The following is a 6,786-nucleotide window of genomic DNA, read 5'->3' on the forward strand; positions in this document are numbered from 1 at the left end:
AATCAGTAGCGCGTGCCCACAAGCCGTAATAGGGTGTGTTCGCGAAGACGCTATATAGTACTACGTAAACAAACTGTTCAAAACTAAACAAACTTGCTACAAAAAATTGTTTGCGAAGCTAGGCGACAACGCTATCAAACGTTATCATGACGCCACTAACGTTCTATGTTCTTAACTACTATCAACAAGCGCTATCAACCCTATTCTTTTTGAGGTAATGTATTAGTATTAGCTGATGATTATGGAACTCATTGGGTGCTTCCGAAATACCCAGAGTTGGGTTGAGTTAGTTCCACTATAGTATATGTAACGGATACTATAGTGGAACTAACTCAACTTGATCCAAACCTGGATATTTTGGAAGCACCCACTATCGCTATCGTGCTATTCGCTATCGCTACTGACTTCATGAAAAGTCCTTGGTTGGGTTTGTGTCGGTAGCGCGATAGTGAGCTTCGCGAACATATTCATGATGTGCTCGAAATGTATCCAAACCGTTTTATGGCTCAGTATAAAACTTCACTACAGATATTAATTGGAAAGGGATAACAATATAGGTATATAAATCTGTATTTGAATAACAACTTTATATACTTATGACAACTTTATTACAGATATTAATTGGAAAGGGATAACAATATAGGTATATAAATCTGTATTTGAGTAATAGAAAATATGTTTATTGAATGTAACTACATGTTATAATGATAATAAGAATGGTAATGGTGACAATATTGATGACCACTCGCGGTAACGTGGAAGTCGCAGCGTATAAATAACTGAGAACGCAGTCAATACCTCCAATCTTTTTAGAGCGACAGGGTAACAATGATAAAATATCCGATATTTGCGGCGGATATAAATATATTTTGATAACTATGTATCTTGCAAAAATGTACAATGGAATGTATATTGCATTCATCTTCATTAACAACAGACGCTTATTTAATGACAAGTAAAATTGTTTCGCGCACACACAACATCATACAAATACTTCAAAATATCTACAAACTTCACGGAAACTTTCTCTCTCTCATTCTCTCTTTTTTCTCTCTTGTCATTTGGACGAATCGCATTAATCTTAATCATTTAGATATTTCCACAAAGTGGACTGCATTTAATCAATATCTTGTGATGCAACGTAGTGGAGCTGTATCTACGAATTTTATTCATTAAATGTATATATCTAAACTGGTCGATGCTTATAAAAATGTTTCCTGCATAGAGCTACACCTCAAATATGCACACATAAATAATATCAGACCAGTGTTTTACTTAAAATATAGAACAAATTAAAATTTTAAGTTAAAGTCCAACTTCAAGTTGGACAATTCTTATTTTAATGAAATAAATATAAGATATTAGTCGACCTTAAAGTTAACGATAATTCTCAAAACGCGTAGAAAGAAAATATCTAATGTCCAATAGAATCTTGCAAATAAAACAGTTTGGCACTGTTAACTTTATTTGTGAAATCAATTTTTGAATTTTAAATCGATTAATCGTAGTCATTCGGGGCAACTAATGATTTATATATGCATATGTGTGGTGCCTTTATGTATGTCATATTTACAAATACATCTCAATATTTGAAAAATTCGCTACAAAGGCACACAATGCTAATATCTTCTATTTTTACGATTTAAGTCGAAAAAGGCACTCTCTAAGAGCACATATATATTAACAATAAGTACGATAATATATAATTAATATGAATCACACAAACAATTCTCTTCAGAGCGCAATTCGCGATACATCAACACATGTTATCCTAAGTACAACATATACAACATATTCTCGTTGTTATATTCTATTATATTATTGCGAAAATTCGGCCAACGTGTCAAAATTACGACAATAACGAACTTGCAATATTAAAATCTTTATTCAATATTGCAAGTTTAATATTATAAGTTTAGTATCGTAAAGTTGATATTTCAATACTTAATATACGTAACATTTTATTTTTCATGAAATATTGATAATACTTATAATACTTCATGAAAATTGAAAAAGGATGAAAATCAGAAGGGTTACATCGCGCGCAACCGTAAAAATAGTCTCTTTAAATAAAATAGTCTATAGATTTCTCGCGTAATACTGAACCCTTCGATTATCAAACTAACTTTAATCGTTCTAAAATTATTAAGTCCTTAAAATGCAACTTATGTTTAAGTACACTTGAAAAAACCTACTTACACGATACATCTCAAAATATCCCAAAATTCCAAAATGTTGGTTTCTTTCTGCAACCTTACAAATTCTATCAAACTTGAAGTCTGCGAGTATTTCATGATTTAACATAATATAATATAACATTATACAAATATAACATTACATTTGTTCTTATAACTTTAGAAGCAACCTAAAAGTTAATTAAAATCAGTTAAAATTTTAAATAAAAGTTTAATTTAACATACGTGAGTTTTATTGATGCGACTTCGCACTTATCTGCAAAATACATTTCTCCTAATTCAACTGATCTATAGTCAACTCACTCCAGACTGTTAGTCTATCTACTTCGACCGCTATTTAACACATAACATTTGTTCGTTAATTCTTTATCAATTATCAATTTTTATAAATCATCAATTTTCAATTATTATTAAGATGCTTAAATCAAATATATCTAATAAATAATATAGACTACATTTTTCTCGATAATCTGTTTTATCTGTAAAAATTTTAAAAAGTTAGAAATTTATCTATTAATTCCCCTACCTCAAAAATTCCAATATTTATTTTAAGAATCATAAATTTTAATTTAAAAAACGATTTTCTTCAAATAATAAATATAGCTTAGTTATTGCTAAGTTCTTTTCAAAACAATTGTATTAATTTGATTCTTCAAGTTCGACGGGTTTGTAGATTTAATGCAGAAGAAAAATTTCGTCTCGGTTAGCAGTTTCGAGAGATTCATACTCCCCGAATAGAAATTAATCCCGTGGTTCTGATGAGGTTAATCTCTAATCAGTGTCTGGTTAGTATAACGTGAAGTTACCGGATCCTAAATATTAATAATCTTATTAACAAGGTTATTATTAGTAAGATTCTAATTGCCACGCTGCATTGCATGACTTATGAGGACCCGATGACATCACCTTATATAAATCAAATAACTAATTGGGATAAAACTGATGAAGACTATGGGATAAATTTCTAATTGAGCCAATTACGTTCGCGAATAATCGCAAGAAGAGATTCCCTTATACCTTATCATCTACAAATGTAGTCAACGTAGAAAACATAAACTTAAGAATATAAATAATCCGCTATATTTACAGTCGGACTTGAGAACGTAAGGCTAAGAGCTGCTCGGGGCAAAGTTAATATCTTCGTTTCTGGAAGACGTTGATCCATCCTCGAAGGGGATCAAGTAGAGAAATGAAAAGTGCGTTGTAATGTGCGAAGTTATTACTAATTCGGTAATCTCTAAGAACTAAATAATGGTGTGATAGCGTGTAAATGATTAAATCTAAGGACAGCGGTCACTGCGGGACGAAAGTGAAGCACTTCACGTGTGATATCGAAGAGCATGAAACCAGATCGATCGATTTATCACAGTTTGATTATCGAGACAGGATAGCTTTTCTTTTCGAATTTCGCCTGAATCAGCGAGTTTTTTAGTGAATTAAAACTTGGTTAGTAAACAAACATATATAAACTTGAGCAATTTTTCTACACTGTGTACTCATCTAAATTGAGCATCAATCGAGCGCTTTCTCCCAATCGATAAAAAATAGATCGCTTTTTGGGGAGCAAGCGATGCTTGAGCGCACTTAATCTTCTTTTTTCTCTTTGAGCAAATATTTTACGCAAACTATTGTCCAAATGGCAAGATCTTTTAACCTTTAAGGGTAAAATAAGTGATTAAACATTTTTATAGTGAAATAAAGATATCGGTTAAAAAAATAGATATCTGCAGATATGTGTAATGTAACCCATTATAAACTTGTGTATAAGTTTCGCTGCGGAATTGTACGTTAGAATGCACCGCGTGGCTTGAGCGTTGGTTCGTCGGCTTGCAATAAAACGATTATCGATCTCCCTTCGTCCTCGCGTGCGACGTCACTGACCTATGCAAAGTGCGCTTTCTTATGCGCGCACGTTTACTCGAAAGGCCTTTCATGGACGGAATGGCTGATAAGGATGCGATTCTTAAAATTACTTATTAAGTACATATAATTAAGAGAGTAGACATACATTGTCCCGAAGAACGCAAAATTCGTAATTCTATGAAACAAGGATAATTTCCCAAAAAGTCATAACCTAAATATCAAGACAATGTCCCAAAAAGCAGCTTTACCAAAATATTGGAAGTATACAATTTTCCTGAAAAGTCATAGTAATGAAAGGCGAAAACAAAGTATCCCTAAATATTGAAAAATATTGCAATAGCATGAAACGTTATTACTCTCACTATAAATATGAAACAGTATACTGAAAAGTATAGTTCCTACCACCATATATTAAAGTATGCAATATTATTATAAGGGTACTATCTTTGCGCGCGGAAAAACAGGCCTTCGTTAAAACACTTGCCGTTTAATGAAGACTAAAGAATAAATAAATTTATTAGAAATGTAATCTGTAAGTATTTTGTGATAAAATGACGCCGAAAGAGTTGCGAAAGAATAATTATGGAAATACAAGTAATTAAAAAAGTGACTCATTTTGTGGTTTTGTCACGATTTGGCGAGAATGAAAAAAGGTAAAATATCCTTTTGTATTTATAAAACTTGACTTCATTCATTGAATCCCTAAGACAGAAAAACAATCTTTTTGCAGAAATAGCAGAAAACCAAATTTTGCTGAAAATTTTGACGTTTTTATTAATTTTATAGTTATAAAGATAAATGTTTCCTGATGTTTGTGGAATTCAGCTTATAGATTGTTTCAATATGAATATTTCAAAGAAGCGCATCTATTTTCATTTTTGACATATCGTGAAAATAAAAAAATAAACTATTTTTTTAATTACTTGTATCTCCATAATATATTACTTGTATCTAATAATACATTATTCTTTTGCAACTATTTTGGTATCATTTTAGCATAAATTCTCATAGGTTATATTCATAGTAAGTTTATTTATGTATCTTTAGTTCTCATTAAAGTGGCAAACGTTTTAACGAAGGCCCGTTTTTCCGCGTGCAAAGGTACCTGGTCCCCTTAAATAATAATATGAGTTACATTATATTAATTTTAAATTGTTACATATATATATTATATATTATTACATACACACTATTTAAAAAGTTCTTACAAATAATAGTATTTTTACTGGTAACTTTAAGAACTTTATATTAAAATTCATAACTACGTGAGATTTTTTATACTATCAGTATTAATAGTTAAAAAATAATTATAATGTTTTATTATTTAATAGAAAATTATAAAACAAATATAAAATTTAATATTTTTGTCTTATATAACTTTCTATTTAGTTATCATATTCAGTTATGGTATATTATAATATTTTATATTAGAAATGTTATCATATTTAATAATGCATAATGTAATTTCTAAAATGTGTATATATATGACGGAATTTTCAATAGATTCTAATTTTTTTAATACAAAATAAATAATTCAATTATATACAATTTTTTTAATTTACACTACGTAAAACAATTTAAACTACATGTACTGTTGAGTAATATAAGATTTAAGAATTATTGATACATAAACCATAATAATGATAATAATGATGATAATAATAATAATGATGATGGTAATAATGATGATAATGATAATGATAATAATAACCTAATAATAATAATAAAAATTGTCTCTTTATATTAGTCTCAAGGATATTGTATACTTCGGAACATAACCGTGGAAACTGTATTTTTTAATATATTATCTCATATTTATATGAGAATAATAATGTTTCATAGCACTATATATACTCTTTCAATAATTCGGGATGTTTTGTTTTCGTATTTCATTATTATAATTTTCGGGAAAATTGTATACTTCCAATATTTCAATAAAATTGTATTTTGGAATATTGTCTCGGTATTCAAATCTCGGATTTCGGTATTATAACTTCCCGGGAAATTGTTTCACTTCTTAAATTTCGGTACATTTCTTTTCTTTCGGGACAATATGTGTTCATCAATAAGAACGTATACGGATGCGCGCTACGCACGATCTGCAGCGAGAACTCGCATTCTAGCTGTCATCGACTCTTACATATCATAATTGCTGCATCGTCAAGTCTTTATCAAGGAAAAGTTGCTTTTACAAAATCCGGGCATTATTTAAGTCGACAATTTTTATTGACAGTCTCTTGAGCGCGTTTATCTGTATATTGAAGATGATGTCGCATCTCTGCTGATGTTGAGGCGAGATGTCTCGCTACGATAAGATAGAATTTCCAGAGGAGACCGAGAGAATCGAGTCGACAGGACTGCATCGCGCGCGAGCGTGTCGCGTTAATCATTATTTAATTAAGTCACACAGCCGCACGGTACACGGGCGCGCGATGCGCGCGCTCACAAGTCACTCCGAACTTACAATACTACGTTATCGCTGTACAAGTTAGCTGTATAAGTACATACGCTGCATGTTGTACACTCGTTTGCGAAACGGCTTTAATATATGTTTTCTGGTACAGTTAGATCAAAAATATTTCATATTTACTTTGAAATCGATCCGTGCAGAAATTTATGTTAAAATTTTTTAACATACTTATAATATTATATATATGTATTATATATATGATATAATATATATATATATATATATATATATATATATATATATATATATATATATATA

Source organism: Odontomachus brunneus, unplaced genomic scaffold (genome assembly GCF_010583005.1).
Source record: "Odontomachus brunneus isolate Ranch 3 - 2012 unplaced genomic scaffold, Obru_v1 Obru_scaffold_028, whole genome shotgun sequence".
NCBI lineage: Eukaryota > Metazoa > Arthropoda > Insecta > Hymenoptera > Formicidae > Odontomachus > Odontomachus brunneus.